General features: G+C 45.2%; 2 long non-coding RNA genes across 2 annotated transcripts in view; one reads left to right on the top strand and one right to left on the bottom strand.

Annotated features, from left to right (window-relative positions):
• Positions 1-3,266: 3,266 nt before the first annotated feature.
• LOC101751026 overlaps positions 3,267-21,156 on the bottom strand; it is a 155,653-nt gene continuing 137,763 nt past the window's right edge. Inside the window, exons 16-18 of the long non-coding RNA XR_006938985.1 lie at positions 8,255-17,075; positions 5,697-5,894; positions 3,267-4,981 (exon numbers count right to left, since the gene is read on the bottom strand). This is a non-coding gene — a long non-coding RNA (uncharacterized LOC101751026). The remainder of the gene's footprint in view (positions 4,982-5,696; positions 5,895-8,254; positions 17,076-21,156) is intronic.
• LOC107052009 lies at positions 4,424-16,029 on the top strand. The gene is made up of 4 exons (XR_006938984.1): positions 4,424-4,744; positions 7,159-9,447; positions 10,929-11,281; positions 15,738-16,029. It is a non-coding gene; the product is annotated as an uncharacterized LOC107052009 (long non-coding RNA).

The following is a 21,156-nucleotide window of genomic DNA, read 5'->3' on the forward strand; positions in this document are numbered from 1 at the left end:
CGCTCAATTTAGGCTTTATAGGTAAAGCATCAAATGGGAGCTTCCAGCAACGCCCTGAAATGTATTGCACATCCTCAATATCTTCATTTTGAAGCATGCCTTGTTTTTTTCGCCTCCCGGGATCACTCGTGTGTCTCTCCCCAGACAAAGCAAGGACAAGCTGCATTCTTGAAAATTATCTGCCTTACAGATCGCGTTCCCAGGCATGTCCCCGCGTTTTATTACCACAGAAAACCCCTTAATGGTATCACAATTTTAGACTTGTTAAGTGGACATCTTCCTTGTATTTAACTGCAAACAAAGTGACTTCATTTAGGGGCGGGAGGAACGAGAAAATGCTTTGGGATGATTAGAAACATAAGTTTCTATCTTCTGTCACCCGATCCTATCAATTATTCAAAACCTACTAAATTTAGATGTCTGTTCCTAAAACATTGTTTGCGCTCGTTCCCTGGAAAGATGGAGGCGGCTGATAATTTGGCTAAGTTATGTGCTTGAGCCCAATTGTTACAGATGAAACAAACGCTTTCTGCACCCACATGAAGTCAAAGTTGGCAGTTTGGTTTGGCGCTGCCAAAATTTCCTGGCTCCTTGTGTGAGCAAGACACGGCGAGGCTTGGGCCCACAGATGTCGGTGTGGATCAATGCCTTGCCACCAGGGTTTGCCCATTGCTAAAAGCAGCAAAGGGCCTAACGCAGCCCCAAGCTCTGGTTCCCTAGGCATGAAGCCTAGCTGAACTGCTCAGTGCTGCCACAAGGCAAGCTGGGCAGATGTGGGGTGGGCACTCTGGGTTGGGTGGGCAGCTCAGCTCTGCCACACCTCACACCACCTTGTTACTGTTGTGGCACCTCCTCTGCTGAAGGAGATGCTAGGCTGGGGCAGAGACTGTGGGAGACGGCATGAGGGCATGAGAGCTGATAGCAGTGCCACTGCCTGGTGTGGGAGAGAAACCAAGCAATAATAATAATAATAATAATAATAATAATAATAATAATAATAATAATAATAATAATAATAAAATGGCAAAAATATCTGCCCTACAGAAACACCACCCAAACATTTATCTTGCGATTCCTGACACACAGGCAGCCTTCAGGGGGAAAAAAAAAAAGAATACTTTTATATTTAGAAAGCCAGGCATTTGAGGGCAGCAGAAAGCAAATGGCACGAGCCCTGCTGTCCCCCACGCTGCGGGGAAGGCACGCAGGCACGATGCATGTCCCCTCTTTACAGCCCGGCATAAAGGCAGGCGAGCGGAGAAGGAGGGGAAAAACACACACGCACAAAAACACAAAACAAAGGACGTGTAAGCGCTTTCATTTATTTTGATAATCCTCCTCCTGCTCCAGAGCGTTTTGCTGTCTTTGTCAAAGTGAATGACAACAATTTGGCCAACTCTCTCTGAGCCGCGCTCGGCAGTGACAGGCAAATTATCAGAGGCCCTGCACTCCTTATTATCAGAGGAGAAGTCATCAGGAGGACGTGCGGAGGATCCCTCTCCCCTGTCACTATTTGTCAGTGGGACAAGGGCCACTGCTATGGGTAGCTGACAGGTAATTTCAACAATAACAATTACTCCTATTACTGGTGTCATAAACAATTCGCCCAAGGCATGACAATAGCAAAGCTTTATAATTCAATGCCATATAAATAAATGCCAGCAGGTAACAAGTAATTTAGCTCCAATCAAGCCTCGGCCCCAGCATTAATATTGTTATTGCAAGAAGATGGAAAATTGAAAAAATTCAATATGTTAATGAATTAAGAGGGGGTCAGAGGCTAAGGGAAGGGAGGAGTGAGCGGGGAGGGAAAAACAAAAGCAAAAGCCACAAAAAGCCATGGCCGGGCCCAGCCCCACGCGTGGCACTGCATGCACTGTGGGCAGAAAGGAACAGAGCTGCTCCGATTGCTGTACTATAAACAGAGCCCTGGGTGACATGTCCTGCACGGTGCAGATTTAACAGAGAGGAAAGGTTTGTTTAAAGCTCCACCACTTCAGGGCACGCTCCGTGGTTCCCTTCGGTTTCATCTTTTTCAGCCAGCTCTGTTAAAGCACAGATCCTTATTTATCAGGAAGAAGGATTTCCCCATCCTTGCCCCATCCCCCAGTGCCCTGCCCAGGCCTCCTGTGGAACCCACAGAGCGATGGGCCTGGGTTCAGTGCCTCGCTCGGCCCACTCTGCAGGTTTACCACTTGTCCAGCCAAGACAATGCGGCATCAGCCTGACAGCAGTAAAAGAATTTGAAGAATCTCTAATTAGGAGAGCTGCGGAGCAATTAACGCATGTCAAATTTCACTTCATCAAGTGCCACTCTAATTTACCCACTAAAAATTAATGGACTTTTGTGTGTGTGTGTGTGTGTGTGTGTGTGCGCGCGCGCGTGTGCGGGTGTGTGTCCCCTCAAGGCAATGTTGATTCAAATCTGCTCAAGATGCAGCGTTGCACAGCTAAGCATCTTCTTGATTACAACCCGCCACACTTCTAACTGCTTTCATTCTCACTGCCACAGATACTTTGTCAACAGTCAAATTACGCCACGCTGATAACAATGCATAATGGTCTTCCTCAAAGGAGGCTCCTGTCACGGAGCAGCCTTTCATAAAAATGTACCATTTTCTTCCCCAGGAAATATATCTGTCTGACAATGAAGTTTTTGCGGTTTCGGCATTGGCTGCAGTGTAATCCTTTATTTCCCCCCTCCCCTGTTTCTCCTTCTCTCCCCCCGGCTCCTGCTGTAATTTATTTATTTTTGAGCCCATCTGAAATCATGGCAGGGCACTGTTTGAAGAGCCATACAGAATGGAAAATATTTACAGTCACTGTTTGTACTGCTTTTGCTGAACCACTTTGCTCCAAGACATTTTCAAGAGCAACATGCTCTTTCCAATACCGGCGTCTTCTTTTTACTTTCTCTTCTTCCCCCCCCCACTCCCCCCCCCGCCTCTTTCCCCTGCATTTAGGAAGGTGTGGGGCAGGCTCCTGCCCTCCCATCTGGAGCACGAGCCCTGCTGACGTCAATGGGAGTTGTGCCCACTGCTGTAAACATGTTGGGACATTCTCTGATAATGGATGAGGTTTGGGTTCTGCGTGGTGCCAGTGTCCTCCAGGGCACCCAGGACAAATCTCCATTTTGTCAGAGCAGAGGGCGAGAGCCTACTTGGGTCTGCCTCTGGGCTCCCTGTGCCTTGGTTTTGCTAGGAGATCAATATCAGCAACAAGAACAGAGGCTGATATGAATAACGCACCCTAAAGATTATCTTTTTCCCTTGAAGTTTCGGAGTATATTTCAATACATTTGTCTTCTCACAAACCTGAAGAGCAAACACGACTCTTCCTGCTGCAGGGCTGCTATGAGAGAACAAGTACCCCCACGGTATTGCTAGAGCATGCACACCTTAGTGCGTGCCTGCATTATAAAAAAATTAATCACCACAGAATATGTATTTCCTTTTATCCAAGCCACCTTTCCATCACCAACTTCTCTCCTGCTGCAGACAAACAATGCAAAAGCAGCAGGTCATGTTGCCCGCTCCACCCCGTGCTCCCCTACACCCACCCCTTCCCTTCGGCCACCTCTGTCCTGCAGTTATTAACCCTTCCTGCCATCTCTGGAAGTGGGGGACTGGGGGCTGCTCCCCTCTCTATGTCCCTGCGAAGGCAGAAGAGCAGCACCGCGGCTGTCTTTAACAAAGCCCGGCTGGGTCAATGCACAGGGAGCACGTAGGGACCGCAGACCTAAAAATTGCAATGCCGCTTTTAAACAAAGCTGAGAGATGCACTCTGCCTCCAAACCCCTTTTTTTGGAGGGTGGGGTGGGGTGATAGTGGTGGTGGGGGAACCGAAAAAGGCCGTCGTAAAAATAATAGGCAGGGCTATAAATTAAAGAAAGAGAGAAAGAAAAATGGGATGATATAACGCATCCTGCGGTAATCAATTTTACCTCCAATATCTGCTTTTTTTTTTTTTCAAAATGCTAAATAAACAATACATAATGCATCCCTCATCAGCCAAAACCATGAGGGCTCTGTGCTCAAATAACAGGAAACATATTCAATTTTCCTAACAGAAGACAGTTCATTAAGCTGTGCCACATCAAATAAAACTTTAATTTCTCCAGCATCGGAGTCGCAATGAAAGCAATTGAGGAAGATGAGCCATATGGTACTTCTATCAGCAAACACATATTGCTCATTCCCCCAAAGTTTTCTAATTCTGCTCCCCAGACCTGTGTAATATAGATAATGTGCTCTGAGCGCAGCAACCATGAGCTATCTGGTGTACACTTCTAATACTGTATTTAATGGGAAATAATGAATCATAAAAGCCTTGCAGAAGACGGCTTTTGCTAACCTAAATCTCAGCTGTAATTTCATTGTTCTGTGCCTAAGATGCCGCTTGCCCTTTTCAAACAACAGCGGTTGAACATAATTATGCCGCTGCAAACCTGGGCTGCAAAAAGCGCGGCTCCTGGCCCCACCAACTTCCATTAACTCCTGAAGCCCCGCGCCGGGGTGTCCGGGTGCGGCAGCCGGCTCCCAGGGGTCAGGGCAGCGCTCCGAACCTCTTCCTCTCCAATCTGGCCCCAAAATCGCCACAGGAGGAGGATATGAAAAATTAGGAGATCTGCTTGACATCGGGAAATCCGACACTTGTCTGCTCTAACATCTCTAAGTACCAAAGCCGTACAGCGTAGTAAGAGGTGGATTTTTTACGTGTATATATATATTTTTTCCCCTAAAAGGTAAGCCTATTTTTCTTCTAAAAATTGCGCTTTGTGCCCCAAGGAAAGGGCTGCCCAAACTTTACGGTGTTTGTGCTCCCTTTATAAATGTGTAACAACCTATGTAATGTTGCCGTGAGGGTAGGGGCTGCGCGGCATCGCTGTGCTGCCTTGCTCTGCCTTTCTCTCCGTGTTTCAGCTAATGGCAAGGGACGGGGCTTGCTTTCTGTAGTCATCCGTACGGACACATGTGGGGAGCTGTAAGGGCAGAGGTGAGAATACAGAGGTGTTATTTGGGAGCGACCAACCCTGCTTGGAAAATGCCTTAAAGTCATCTGAAGGCAGCCCCTCGCTCTCCACCCCCCACCACCCAATGCAGGGCTAATTTAAAACACGGTCTAGATATGCTACTTCTGCATATTGAAAGCATATTTTAGCAGCCGCGTTTGTTTTGGCAACGCACAAACCCCAAACAATTACGTTTAAAAACGAGAAGACCTTTTTAAAAGTTAGCAATTGCCTTTTTAAAAAGCTTATTAAAATCAGCATGCTCAATGGCTGCCTCTGCGTTCGCTTGGAGGCTTGATTGCGCTCATTAACGCTGCCTGCTCGGGTGCTGCTTTGGGAAGCCTCATGCCTGGCTTTCCCCCTGTCATCCCCCACCACCCATTGGCCCTCAGTTCCCTCCATGAGCTCCTACATTTCGGCACACCCAAGCCCCGCGCAGAGCCCAACAGGTACCGGGAATGGCACTGGGAGCCTTCAGCCAACCGCACCGAGCAGCGATACCCCCAGCCGGTGGAAAAACAAAACAGCGCATTGATCATCGCCCCTGAATGCCTTAAAAACAAATGTTTAAACAGGTTTTTTTTGAACCGGCGCAGAAAGCCTCTGCATGCTCCGCTGGGTTACAATAACAATGGTCTATTGCAATGTAAAACAAGCTGGAGGATAAAAAGGTGCTTTTTGTTACCATTTTATCAAAGCTGTTCATCTTCTAGCTGCAGGCAGCATTTTGCTGGAATTGCAGATATTTCTCTGTCCAGGCTCCTTTGTTTGTGCATCTCATTTGCATATATTTATCTCCAGCTGAGGGTGCTTTCAGCTCATTACGGCCTCCCCTCGCATTATTTCATAAGCCAGCTGCTGGGAGGGATTTCACCTGTGGTGACTGAGAAAAGAAGGGTGAAAAACCAAATTCTTCATAAAAAGGAAATCTTCTGACTTTCTTCCCCTATAAATGGGCACCATTTGTGTTAAACAGCCTCTTGTCATGATAGATGCCTCCTGGGGTCAGGGGGGAAAGTTGAGCTGAAGGTCAGCAGTAAAACAACAGACAAACCAGACGCCAAACTGGTTCCTGAGCTGTCGGTGGGAGCCGCGGTACAACCAGGTCTTGAACCTTTTTCAACCTCTAATAAAACAGGGGAAGAATCTGAAGTGGATCAACCAGGCCCCAGAGGAAGCCGCACGGAAAAACACAAATAATATCAATATCGCGCAGCCACGGGAAACAATGGGGCAGCGCTCGGCGTGACATGCACGCCGCTATTGTTTCAAGAGCTGGGGAATTAATTCCACTTATTTATTTAAGGCGTGTCAACTCGCTGCCTAAACCTGTTTCGGTGTCAAGATGAATAAAACTTTTATGGCTCATAAAATAGAGCCATTCATCTCAATGTTCTTTGTGGTGCCTGTTGTTTTTTTTTTTTTTTCCTCTCCCCCCGGCAGGCTGAGCCTGGCAGCTCGGTGCTACTGGCTCGCTCGCACCGGCACTGCGCTTGGTTGGCACCTGGAGTGGGTAATATCCCCACATTTCTGCTGGGTCTTATTCTGCATGAGCAGGAATGTTGATGCACAATGCCCATGCTCTGAGTTCTGCTATTCTCTGGCACACGGTACAGCTCAAAAAGTAGTGATGGAAATGCACGATCAGACAATGGCAACAGCAGCGTGGTCACGTTCCTATTGCATCCGCTGCTTTGCTGCTGCTTTTCCTTGGGCTTTGGAATGAGCAGCACTATGTGCACATAGGATGGGCATTGCGGGTGCCACGAGGCCTCATTGCCACGAGGCCCCCTTCCCTATCCCGATCCTCAGCCCCACAATGAATTCACATCACCTACGGAGCTTTGGACCAACAGGTAATAAACTCCAATAAAGCATGCTTTTTATCAGGGAGAAAAAAAAATCCCATTAATTATAGTTCATGACTACTCTAAACCAAATGTTCAAATAGTAGTTGGAAATGATGCATAAAATCTCAGCATGTTCTGATAGGTTATAGAGTCGGTGGTTTATTGCAATGTAAAACAAGCCACAGGAAGAGAGGGTGGTTTTGTTTACCATTTTCATCAAAGCTGTTCATCATGTTGATATACTTATGCTATGTTGTGACCCCTACGTATGTTGCGTTTCATGTGTTTATTTTGCAGGTTGTTGCCACTTTTGCTGCTTTTCATGTCAGAGAAGTCGGGTAACGTGGGGCCCTTTGAAATATGTCTCATCTGAAACAAACTTCTGCCCGCAAACCATAGATGCAAGAAATATTTATTATGGCCGAGCAAGGCTTTCCTTTTCCTTAATCTGAGGCAATTAGTACCTGAATAAACACAGAGCGAGCAATCCACCTCCTCACTGTGTAATTGCACTTTAGAGGAGTTCCTCAGCTCTGCCCAAGGAAGCACAGCTCCCACTGAAGTGCTTGGAGCTCACTTTCACCCTGCCTGTAAACCCTCTGACTTTTAATGGAAAACCCTTTGCGCTCCCCCAACTCTGCACTCCTCAAACCCTGGCCAGGCCCAGTTCTCTCCCCCCGAAATCTTTCACCCTGCTTCTTATTTTTCCTGGGCTCTAATCTAATCGCTAATTCCTTCGCTTGGCCAAATAGTTAAAAATGTTAAGTGCTGGCAGTTCCTCCTGCCTCCCCCCCGTATCTGTCTCTGTTTATGGAACGGGCCCTGGTTTCCTCCTTCTCTTGTTCAGCTGTAGGTCTTCAGGTCGGGAGACTGTAAATACACACAGCACTGCCCCGACCCATAAATCTGAGCAAAGGGCAGCCCTATATATTCAGATAAGCCACGCAGAGAGGGGGAAAGTTAGGAAAAAAAAAGAGGGGAGAAATGAGGAATAAAAGCAAAGTAAGGCAAAGGCACGGTGACACCTCCATGAACATGCCAACAGGGCATGTGGGATGCCCACCGCTGCCCTCTGTTTGTGCACAAATCATCACAAAATGCATTGGATTCTCTTTAGGCAATGAAATGAAACCCCAGATCTCCATAGCTTTCTGACGTGCCTTTCTCTCCCCCAGCCCTTTGTTGGTCGATTCCTTCCCCCCCCTCCCATTTTATTTCCAGCACCTCTGAAGCTTTCAAGGGAACAGTCCCCCTGTTATTGCTTCTCAGCTCCAAGGTCTTAGAATAAATAACATTGTTATTACTCACTTCACCAATTTCCAAGAAGAAATATTGCCGCAGCAAATGCGAGCAGCACTAATATTTGCAAAGTGATAAATGGATTGCTACATACCTTCCCGTCTGTGTGGCCTCCAGCCATCCCTAGGCCAGCTCCATCTCCTTGGGCACCTTTGAACTGAGAGGGCTCCAAGCACGGTGCCTTGCACGGATCCCCTCCCTCGCCCTCTTATGGGGAGAGGAGCTCAGACCTGGAGTTGAGTACCGGGGGAGGTGGCTGCCCTGCCTGCACGTACCTGGCAAATAACATACAGATAGTTTAAGCAACGGTTCTATCTACTTCTCTGATGTGGTGTGGACTCTTTGATTGCATCGAAAACAAAATCTCCGAATTCAATTATTCCTGGGACATGAGTCATGCTGAAAAACACTTTAAATGTCTGCTAATTAAAAACAAAGTGCAACTTCTTGCTTCACCCCACAGTGGCTGCTCCAGCAAAGCAAGCCAGACTGCCACCAACAATGGGCCACTGAAACCCTGCTTTGCTCTGCTCCGAAGAGCCTATGTTGGCCGCCAAGCCCTTCCTGGCTCCTTCCATCCTGATGACATGTTCTCAGCTGAGACCGTTGCAATTCCAGGCTATGCTCCAGTGCCTATGGTTATTCTGTTGTTTGGCTACTTGATTGCTTGGCTTGAGCTCTTTGGCTCGGACAAGTGGCTTCACCTGAGCTCACCCAGATATCAGAGATGGTATGAAGGTGGATTTTCTTGTGCAGAGCAAAATGCAGCTGCTCCGGACCATCATCTCAGTGACTTCGTGGTTGTGTCACATCCTCCGTGCAGCAGGGGCAGCACCAGGAGCTCTCCTTGGCCATTTCTCCCCACCCCTTTCCTTCTGAAGGGGCTGGCAGGAGCCTTAGGGAACAACCAACAGCATGAAGAGGTTATATGCAGAGGGCAAACAGCATCCTATGGCTTCTAGATGAGTTGATGGGTACACACAAAAGTTTCTGTGATGCTGGGTGAAGGTGCGTGCACAGTGTGGCTGTGATGATCTGTGGACAACTCTGCACCCAGAGAAGGTGGTAGACTGAAAACCTGGGCTAAATATATCCATACATATAAATGTATTCTTTTTTTCCTTTATTTTCTTTTTTTTTTCCCCCAAGAAGTAACCCTTAGCTGTAACATGGAGAGTGAGCTTGAGAACTGCTGAAAAATAATCACCCAGAAATTGTGGGCAGAGGCGCAAAAGGGTCGAGCAGGAGACAATAAAAATCTGTCTGGCAGTTTTCCTCTTGACCGAGGTAAATACCATATTTGCTTTTTTGTTGTTGTTTTTAAGATAAGACAAATCGAAATGAAGGCCATGAAATACAGATAAGGAGAGAAAGTCCTTCGAGATGGGCTTGTAAAAGCTCATGCAAAGTACATACAGTTGGGGAGTAGTAATAAAAAGTGATAGTTTGTATTGGTTTCTAATCAAAGGCTTAATACACCAACCATTCATAATGCTCATAAACGTCTGTGTGCACTGTTATACAGGCATGCAGCTATAGATACATAGATGTGAATGTACATACACATAATTACATGCATATTGTGCACATACGCATATGCTTATATATCCAACAATGCTTATTGATGGATGAATAAGTGCACATATTAAGATGCACAGATACACATACGTGTAAGCAAAACCATGCGCACAACTCTAGATTCCACCCCAAAATACACAGCTTGCCACCAATGAAAAAGAACAAGGACTGCAAAATTATCTCAGGAAAAAAAGGATGAAAGGAAGTGTCAGGGTGAGAGCAGCAGCAGTGTCACTTTAGGGAGCCATCCCACTGCTTGCAAGCGTTCAGAAATCACAGAGCACATACCAGCACATCTCCCAGCTCAGAAGCAGGCAGGGAATGGCTCAAGACCGTGATTTTGGGGCAATTTGTGCCGATTCCTGCTGCCCCACCAAGCAGGCAGCCCTGGGAGATCGGCCTCAGCCAGAAGCAGGAAACATGCAGGTAAGAACAGTCAAAATATTTGAATATATACATCCACATGCACACAAGTTTCTGTAAACAGGCTTTGAAAGGGGGGAAAAAAATCATGACTTTATTTTTTATTACTTCTTCTCTTCAAACCTTAAAAAAAAAAAAAAAGCCAAGTCAGTTCTTATTTTATCCAGACCAGTTCATAAATCCCAGGTCATAAATCCACATGATATCCCGGGCTGCTGGATTTTGCATTTGGAGCTCTGAAAGACTGATAGCTGAAAGATTTATAAGATCCCAGGTAGTCGGTGTGCTCCCACCAGCCCCACTGCTGAGGGTCCGTGCACCCTAGGACACTGGGAAACGTGTATGGGGACGTTGTACAGGGGCAGCTCTCCCCTGGATCCTGGTCCTGGTTGGACTGAATGTGTGCAGAAGGATACAACCTGGTCCTCTGGGCTGGCCAGGGGCATGTAGGGGCTTTTCCATGCTGTGAGATGAGGGCATTGGGAGCATGGAGCTTGCTGCCACCTCCTTCAGCTGTACTGAAATTTTGTTCCTTGCAGTGTCATTTAATAGGAATGAGTGCTCAGTAGGAGTGGAGCATCACTGCTGGCATTTCTGTAGGGCCAGAGGATGCATAGAGGGGAATGGGACTGCCCCTCTGGCAAGAAAATGGCAAATGGAGATAATGTGGTTGCAGTAGGTGCAGCAAACAATGCTGCCAGCAAAGCAGCACATTTGAATTCCCTAAAGAGCACTGAAGGTTATTATTATTATTTTCCTCTTTGTAGGTTCAGTGGGCATTTCATGTGAGGCCATGTCACTGGGACAAGAGTCATCCCTGAAAGAGACCCTCTGAAGAGTGATGTGTCCTGTCTGTCTGCATCCATAGGATGCTGAAAGGACCCCTACAGCCTTCCTTCTAATATTTACTCCTATTTTTTTTCCTTTGTGACCATGTTCAAGCGTAGTATTTTTCTTCAGACTTTCACTGACATTCGTGTTGCTTTAATAGATACATATAGGAAAACCACTTCTGCAATCGCAGTAGTTCCTTTGTAGCCATAAGGCTAATAACTAACATCTTTGCCACCAAGAACAGACCATGGCATTTACATGGGAACTACAGCAGACCCACAGAAGGGTAAGTTTCAGTTTATTCCCCAAATCTCACCTTTTTTCAAGCCTGGGAGTGACTCTCATGAGTGAGTATGTCTGCTGGCAGCACCCCTGCTCCATCTGCATTGGTCTGGGGAGCTTTGCTGTTCTGTGCTTATTCAAGCCACAGACTTCATTAGTGCTGGTTATGTGAAGTTTTGCAGCTTTAAAAGGGCAACTTATCCTGAAGTTTCCTTTCATTAAAAGCATCCACAGGAGCTCCTTTTTTTCCCTGTGTTTCTTCTAATTCTGTTACTATCTCACTAATTACAAATGCTGTACAAGAACTAGTATTGAGCTATAGAAACGAAAGGTCAATACAAGAACAACACTTCATTTGTAAATAATATGGCTCTGCAATCAATTATCTCATTTTCACAGAAGACATATTAATCTAGGAGCAAAGGATGGAGACATTTGGAGGATGTGCAGAGGGGATCTTTAAATGTTAAATGTTCTTTAGCATGTGCTAAATAAAGGCTTCAGCAGAGCAAAAATGTAGTGCATAGCACTGACACTCCAGGGAGATTCTTTAGGTCAAGTGATTTGTACCTTCAAAATAGTTCTCCATTGCACTGTAAAGCCTCTGTCACTGGTGGGCTGATGTTATTTAGGATGATAGCTGCAGCAGAGAAAATACTGCAAGAAGGAAAAAAAAAAAGGTCATCAGTGAAAAAGGTGTGCGTTTGGATAGGCGAATCCAGCCCTCTTTGCACTGGTTGCAGTTGGCCAGCATAGGGGTGTGCAGAAAGCTCCTCTCAGTAAAAGAGCCCCTGCAGGATCATTGCCTTTTCCATGGGTCACAGCAGGAATTCGTGTTATGATTCAGAGATAGGCTCGGGGGTCCCACAACCATAACCATCACTAGAGGAACCTGTAAGGAAATACACTCCCTGACCTAAAACCAGCTCAAGATTTCTTCATGCTCCCATCAAATGGCAAGGAAAAGCTCCTGTCGGCTTCTTCCCCAAAGAGACAGCAGGAAGAAAGGAACACATGCAATGCCTGCTTGTTTTTGCCTTTCTGCAAACAACATGGAAACAACATAGCATGGAAAAGAAAGCAACCAAACAAAAATCCCCCTGGAGTGATTCCCAAGGTAGAGCAGGTTTGCTCGCCCCAGCGGGTGCACCGTATCTGCTTGCCCCAGTGGGCCCTTCCAAGTACTCCACAAGCTCCGTGCCAAAATAAATGTTACTTCACCATCAAGCAGGCAGAAGAATGAAAATCTGGATATGTGTGAATAAGAAAAAAAGAGCAAAAACAGGAAAGCCTTTTTCTTCTGGTTTTAAAACCCTGGATGATCAAGGCCGTTCTGCTCGTTCAGATGTAGGCAGTTTGTAGATACCCAAACACGCACCCAGCCATGGAAAGTGCTTCCCCCTCTGATTCCAGCCAAATCCTTTCTAATTCTCTTTAAATGTTCCAGGGCTTTTTTGAAATTGCTATCAATGCCAAACAAATGCCTTAGATCTTTCTCTTTTTTTTTTTTTTGTCTTTAAATACTTGCCTTATTTTTATGCTGCCCAGTTACCGCTGTACATGGAAAAAGAATCTAGAAAGAGATCTGGTTTGCTTTAGCCTTTAAAGCATATAGAGTTAGACACTTTAACCTTCTTTGTATTTACTTAGTTGCTTTAATATGATTCCTGTAACCCCTATAGTTCTTTTCTTTCCATACAACTTATTAAATATTTATAATACAGTAGCCCATACATATCAGACAGGTCAGGTTTTTATTACATTGCGCTTGCCATAGCGATCCAGTAAATCAAAACTCACATTCCCCCTAAAAGTTAGAAAACTAGGATTGCTCAGGTGAGCTTGGGCTGAGTTTGAGAGAGTCCAGCTTAAAAACAAGCCAAGCTGATTAGATGGGCTAGCTGAACCAGGAAGTAATAGAGCCCCAAAGGCAACAGATCTTCCCATTGTGCTCCTTGGCTGGGCACATGTCCATCTTTCAGAGCCTTTGCCATTGCTGTCACATGTCCCTGAGGTGGTTCACGAACCACTGAGTCTTCCCCAAACTCTGGGACAGCATATATTTTTCCCTCAGCCATTTTATTTGATGCCTTTTGGATCTCCTGAGCCTCTGTTGCACACTACTGTTGCTTCTCCACGCTGTGCACTGCACGTACCTGTGCAGATGTACACGGGGTTCTCAGCACTGGTGATCAGTTTGGAAGGCAAACCTCTTCCAGGCAGCCTTCCCAATAGGATCACTCTGTGGTGAATGCTCCCTCGTGCACTCTGTTCTACCATTACTAAATGCAGCTTTCCAGCACTTTCCATGCTGTAGCTGCATTGCAAATCTTCAGGCCACGTTGCCAGTGCCTGAGCAGCACAAGATTTTGGTGCTAGGGGTAGGCAGCTCAACTCATGGAGAAACCAGAGCCCTCACCCTGGTACCCACACCGGTTTTAGTCTGCTGGCCAGTAAGCTTTCACAGAAAACACTACAGAGCACACAGAACGCGTACTCCAATTCAGCTGGGAAGTTTTGCTTCATTTCATTGTTGTGAACCAAAATATTTTAGATATTTAATTTTTTCTTTTCTTTGTTCTTGCTCTCCATGCCTCATGGACTGCTAGAATGAAAGACACTCATGTCTGGGGCTTTCGTGTCTTTTAAACTCCTGCTCCTCCTCCTTTCCCTTACTCCCTTAGCTCTGCCCTGCCTTTCCCACTCTGGAAAAAATGAAACTCTGTAATTGCCTGTCTGTGTGCTTACAAAAATACAACCAAGACTAATTGAAAAAGATGGTGAGACATTTGGTTGGCAGGGCGGAAGATTTCTTCTTTTTCCCCTCTGGATTGGTGGCAGGGTTTTGGCCTTTTTGGCATCCCCATTTAGTTCTGAGAGCTGAGGCTGGTATTTAGGCTGCTGGGCTGCCTGGCCGGGACGTGCCTGCTATGGCTTCATGTTTTGGGCTGCAAAGCCTCAGTGCTCTGTGGCTCCAGGATCCCAAAGACTGGGGCTGGCAGAGAAATCCATGGGGCAGTGACACCAGCACGGGGCAGGTGACATTACAGCGCCATGTCTCCAGTACCTCTGCTTTCAGCATCACCACAGCTGAGTCTCGTGGAGTGTGAGGACCATGACTATCCGCACCTTTTGGCTGCAGCAACCCACAGGGCAGCACACAAAGGGCAAATCCAAACTGTGGTGTCTGTGGGATGAACAGCCCTTATTTTCCACAGCCCAATCTCCCCTTGCTTTCATATTCTTTGCATATTTCCCCTTTCTATCTTAAATATGAAAGAAAGGATAATGAAAGAAGCAAGGCAGGTAATGTACCACTCCTTTAAAAGCCATCAGGCTGAAGTCCAAAAAACTCAATCCTTTTTTTTTTCCCCTACTGGAAGGGGATTTCTTCAACCCAAGACACAAAGCTAATACTTGAGGTACTGTGGCTCCAATCACATTTTTTTTTAACCAGCGATGGTGAAAAGATGTGATTTTTTACAAGCAAATAGGAAGAAAAAGCCTGAACACACCCTGGGAACATGTTTAAGAAGTTGATTTATGCTTCATGCTGAGCCTTACACCTGCAGTTCAAGCAAAACTCAACTTTGCCGCCCCACAGAGTCTAGTTTATTAGGTATCAAGGAGTCACAAGAAGCCGTGTAATTAAAACTGTAATTAACTGGAAAAGGAAAATGCCACCTGAGTTTTGAGAGGCTGTCAATTTTATTTCCATTACAGCTCTCCTTCTGGTCCTTTTGTCTATAGGGTGTTTTTTTTTAATCCTCTGGATAAAGAAAAGAAAACGTTCTTTTTTTTTCCTGTTTATTAACTAGAGAAGCCACAAAATTCTCCTACACCTTTGATCTCTGGGAGAGAAGAAAGAATTCACCCACTTGGTTGTGAGCTCGGATGTGTGTTTACATGGAGGCATTTCTCACTGCATTTGGCAACAGGTGTCAAGCACAGAAAGAACCCCAAACTTTCCTCCCAGCTCAGAGCTGCTTTGACAAAACATGATCCTCTGCGAGCAGTGGGTCCCCATGTGAGCAGTACGAGGTGCCGTGGTAACGAGGCAATTATTTAATGAGGTTTAAAGAAGCAAAGGCTTGGGTAAACTTGGTGTGAGTAAGTCTTATGAAAATGCAGGATGCCATTAACAAGCAATTACCTAAAAGGGTAAAGTGACGGGAACAAAGATAGGATCTATCTTAGAGGCTGTTACAAGGGAGATTTATGAATATATATAAATTTTGGTGGAGGAGATGTTTGTGTTAGAACAAATTAGGAAGGGAGGGGGGGTTGACGTTTCCCCCCTTCTCCATTTAACAAGTGACAAAAGCCCATCAAGAAGTACCAACCTTGAGAAGGGAGGCTGTTATCGTAAAAAGCACTTTTCCTCCAGTGCTGTTCAAATGTTCTCAGTTTTTTGCTCTGTTCCCCTCTCCTTTAAACATTTGCTGTCCCTCTCTTCCCAGAGCAACCTCAGCTTGCATCGCAGAGGGCTTGGGACCCTCCAAGTCGGGATGCAGATCCCCACCAGGGCTAATTTGGGGAAGTGAGCCGGAGGTACCCGCAGCAGATGACACACAGGGCTCAGCTTCTTATTCAGCTCCAAGTCAGCAGGGGCACCCCCTGACCATCTGTGGTCTATAAATTACAGTAACACCGGCACACACTGCTTGTAAATCACCAACGAACAGGCTTTACCTTATGACACACTACATGAACCCTGTTGGATATTCCAATAAACTCCCATAAACCATCTGATATAAACTCTGGATTATGTTTCTTTGGGGGTAGGAAAAAAAAACTCAAAATTTTCTTCACTTGCGTGAACTTCTCATGTGTGAAACGAAGACGTGCCCTAAGCTGCACTGTGTGTTTACATATCAGGTTTTCTTATGAAAGAGATATTTTCCCCTACCGTCATTACTACCAAATATATTTCACTTTCCAAGAATGCATCATTCTTGAGCTAAATGGGGTCATTGCTCTTTCACTTAAAAAAAATAAACAGACAAATAAATATATATGTACTACTGCATTTCACAATTGCAATTTAAAATGTGTCCACGTGGCACGTCCTCCATCCTAGATGCACTGATCACAGCATAAAAATGGGGTGGTTCAGTAATGCCCTTTGCTTTTGGAGCAGCAAGAAGGTGCTGAATTTAGCCTGCCATCTGGGCAAGCAGCTGGGAGGGGAAAACCAGCTGGAAAATAAGTTATTCTGGATGGCAATGTTACTTTTATCTGGGTTTCTTAGGGCTATAGGGGCTAGCTGTGCCTATAGAAGCCTTTAAAGCCATTGGCCCATTGGAATAATCTGGAAAGGTGTTCCCATCCCATGGAGAAAGTGAAGCAAGGCAAGGCCCTGGTGGTCTCCTGTCATGTAGGTGGTTGTGACGTGGCCTCAGAAGATACTGGAGACTCCAAATCTGCAAGAGCAGTCCATGGGAATTAGTGTCCCTTTGCTGGCAGTGAACATCCATTTAATTAATACTCATGGATATTGCTCTTTGTAAATCAGAGCACTACTTCTAAGCTCCAATCAACACTGATGCTTTACTACATAAGAGATACATGTCAGAAAGCATCTACTTTGAAGACAAAAAAAAAGATGTCAAAGCAGTAAGAACATGTTCTATAGGAGCAAAGATCAGCCCATTACACGGTCCTAGGAAGGATGTACCTGACTGAAATAGGTGGAATATTCTCAGGAGCAATTCTTTCCTTACCAGAAATGTACATTCACAGCATCCACTGAATCTAGGTTGAGTCTGTCTGATTAATTTAGTATCAGAAAAAGAAAGCTGTGAAAAAAGAAAATGGATTAAAAAAAAATTACCTCATATTTTCCTGGGAAAAAAAAAAAAAACAAAACATAACATCCAAAACAAACAACAAAGAAAGGAAAAGGAAAAGGAAAAGGAAAAGGAAAAGGAAAAGGAAAAGGAAAAGGAAAAGGAAAAGGAAAAGGAAAAGGAAAAGGAAAAGGAAAAGGAAAAGGAAAAGGAAAAGGAAAAGGAAAAGGAAAAGGAAAAGGAAAAGGAAAAGGAAAAGGAAAAGGAAAAGGAAAAGGAAAAGGAAAAGGAAAAGGAAAAGGAAAAGGAAAAGGAAAAGGAAAAGGAAAAGGAAAAGGAAAAGGAAAAGGAAAAGGAAGTGTAAAATCTAAATACAGCTAACCCTCTTCAACTCAGACAAGTGCCCTGTCATTTCTGGGCAGGGAAGTGTTGGTTTGCAAGCCCTATAAGCTGGAGGCAGAGCACGTGGAGCATCATTGCAACAAACCCAGGCCCCACTTTCCCAGCAAAGAGCTCCAGAGCAGGCCTGGGCCTCACTGCACCAAGACTCTTCCTACCTCTGCCCTTTACCTTGGGTTCCATACCTGCCCTGGACCCCCTCGCTGCTCCCCCCGGCCCTGCTCCATCTGCCCCCTTCCGCACAGCCCAGCAAGAACAAGAAGTGATAGTGCTATTTCTGGTTTTTAACAAGATTTGGAAAGCATTCAAATGCCTGACTAAGTGGTTGGAAACAAGGAAGCAGAATGATGTTTTGGCATCCCGCGATGTGTGCATGAAGAGCATAGACACAAACACATTGAGAGCACATACTGTAAAACAAGATTACAAGGAGAGTACGACTAATAAAAGCCTATTAAAACATCATGGACGCTCTTGCTGCTCGTATGTATGCCCACGTATTAAAATAACAAATATTCCACATGAATGTACAATTTGAACATGACAGATTGCAGATATAACTTTCAGCAACCTTTACATGCATGATGCCAACCTATAATTAATGTAGCCTATCCTGAAATTAGAGGGATTTATTGATACTGGCAGAAAACGTTTGCAAATAACTTTGGGAAGTTTGTGACATACCTCGTTTCTCCAGGGATTTCATTTAGTTTTCCATTTTTCTTCCAGCTACCATCAATAAATTCATGCAGAGCTCTCAGTGCACTGAGCTAGAGGGCACTCACAAATGCTGCTGGAAGGTCTCAATAGAAAGTTTTAAGATGTAAACATGAAGGAAGAGCCCCAGTATGTTATCATTTATTTTTGTTTGCTTTCACATGCATCGAGGGGGGCAGAGAGGTTGCATTTAATGTTTACAGACAAAAAAAAGCCAAAGCAGACCATAGGCAAAGCAAGCTGCAAGAGGCTTGCCCATATTCCTCAGAAAGAAAACAAGGCAAACCCATTGGGCTACTATTTAGGCAGGAGACAGGCTGCAATGCACGTATCACACAGACCAGGTGATGCATCTATGGAGAAGTTACAGCTTTTATTAGGGCCAGCTGATAGAGTAGCGAAAAAAGTGTGGAGACAGTCCCTTCCCAGAGGAATGGAGGTGCTCACACGTCCAGATTGGTGTAGGATCTTTTGGTGGTCAACGAGCAGCAATGGAATCCCAGTGGTGTGGTTCATGTGCTTTGCTTTCTACAATAATCACAGTTAAGAATCTTGGCTGTGACTGTACATATTTAAAAATGAATGTACTTGGAAATAACTAATGACAACGCTTCGACTGAAACCAAGAGCTGCATCTGAACTCCAGAGCCCACCAGCTCCTCCTGACTCCCAAAACTGGCTTTGCAGCCAAGAGAAATCTCAGTAAGGTGACTTCTAATGAGAGCAAGAACTACTTCACTGCTTCGAGAATCAAGATGTGAGCAGGGCCAACACTTGCAGCACCCAGGGTATCCAATGGCAGTTTGGTCAGGTGTCACAGGGCTACATTTGTGTGGGCTAGTGGAAATCTGAGGTAGTGATCTCACACATGTTCTACATGGAAATTGACTGCCTATTTGAACAAAGAAAAAGACAACACCACCTGAAAATATCCCAAAATGTGCTTCTAAGCTATTTCTTCTGTAACCTTGGATGTGTGGACTCTGCTTGAACACAGGAAGCAGGGGCTGCCCATGAAATACTGCAGTTGCTCAGAGAAGGTGCTTTGGCCATCCCCCTGGCCTCAATATCCTTCCCAGCCATGTCTCACCGCCTGCATCAAACAAGGAATGCTTCCCTGTGCTCTGCTCTCCCATGTTATTAAAAAATTCCAGTACAGCAACATCTCCAACTCAACATCCAAAAGCCATTGCTCCAGACAACTTGTGTTTTATTTTTGGAAGGAGAAAGACAGTCATTCTCATAGAAATGTAGAATCATTTGTTGAAAGGGACTCTCTGATCCTGAAAGGAACCCTTAAAGGTCATCTGATCCTGTAGATCAGTCAGGTGCTCAGAGCCCTGTCCAGCATGACCTTGAGTGTTTCCAAGGACAGGGTTCCCACCACCTCTCTAGACAACCTGTTCGAGCACTTGACCACTCTTTTAGGTTTTAGGTTATAACTGCTCATGACTAATACAAAATCACAGTCACAAGTCAAGATATCCCACTCTTCAACTGCAAATCAATCAGGATGGAAGAAATGTAGGGGTTTAGCTTCCTGCTTTCTCTTGTTTTATCTGCTCTTGCTTGCAGTGCGTATATCTCAGTGCGTTCACACGGAATGGTGAAAAATAATCAGGGTATACTAAGCCACTCCTGAAGTTTGTTTGGGTGCCCACCTTTAGCATGATGAGTTGGGTCATGAAAGAAAGCTGACGCTTAAGGTGCTCCACCAAAAGCGAGTGGGGCTCACTTCTCTTCCCTCCCTATCATGTTTCCATTAAAAATGTGAGGGCTTTTTTTTTTTTTTCCTCCAGAAACATGGAAAAAACTAATCTCATTGCATGGAAGAGAATAAAAACAGATTAAAACTCTAGAAATGGCTATTTCTGTTGTGAGTATAGGAAAGTCAGCATCTTCCCATTGGGGTGGTCTACCAGGAGCTCCCTCCTTCAGCCCAGCATTTCCCCAGCCTTGCTCCTCACAGTGATTCAGGTCCCCAGTGTTCAGGAGAGCTGTGCCAGAGCTCCAGAAAACGTTGGGAAGGGTTTGAGGAGGTGCTGCCAATCAGGGAACAATGCTGTCAGCTGCAAGGAAGAAGAATTTGAGGTTGGCTGTTCGAGCGCTCTTAGCTCAGGAGGGGTTTGGAGGAATGCAAGCTGGGGTTACATAAAACACTGACTCATGCTGAGACATCACGAGTTTTGAAAGCTTCATCTGAGGGATGAGCAAAACCTCAGGCTGCACATCGCTTACAAGCCAACAGAAATCAGGGATGTGCAGGACCTCAAAATCAGGCCTCAGCACGGGCTGCTTTTGAAGTCCTGCCACCACTCCCTGAAGGAAATGAGAGCCATACACATCTACCAGGGGGTGAAATCTGCCCCTTTGTTACTCCAGGGAAGATTGGCACAGGCATTTTGGCTTTACCCATTAGAGAGAACTGCCTAAGCTGGACTAAATATAAGGCAAGTTATCCTTTTTCTTTCCTTTCTTTCTTGGGCTACTGTGTACAGTATTGAAAAGTATGTTATGCAGATGCTAAGAAGTTGTGCTTTTTGTTGGGATATTTGAGCATGCAAATGTTTGTGGTTTCATGGACTTGGTAAAAACATTCATGGCTCCCAGTGGCTGAACCCAGCACACAACTCTGTGACTGCAGATACCACTCCTCCTGGTGAGCCAGGAGCCCTCCCCATGGCTCTGAAATCACCCCATTATACAGGTAACTCATACGTGCAAGGAGCAAAAGGAGTGCAGTGCTGAAGACTTCCTGCCCTGCATCAGAAACACAGACTGAAACCACTCACACTTTGATATTTAAATACAACTTCCAAACTCCATGCTCAGAGACATATGCAAGTAGTTGATTTTTTGGATCTTTTACAATTGTCTCTCTCTTATTTACACTAGGTACTCAGCATCTCATTAAAAGAAATTACAATAGTTAAATTATTCAAGTGCTTAAATAAAGATATGTTTGCCTGATGGT

Source organism: Gallus gallus, chromosome 3, assembly GCF_016699485.2.
Source record: "Gallus gallus isolate bGalGal1 chromosome 3, bGalGal1.mat.broiler.GRCg7b, whole genome shotgun sequence".
In the NCBI taxonomy this organism is placed as follows: domain Eukaryota; kingdom Metazoa; phylum Chordata; class Aves; order Galliformes; family Phasianidae; genus Gallus; species Gallus gallus.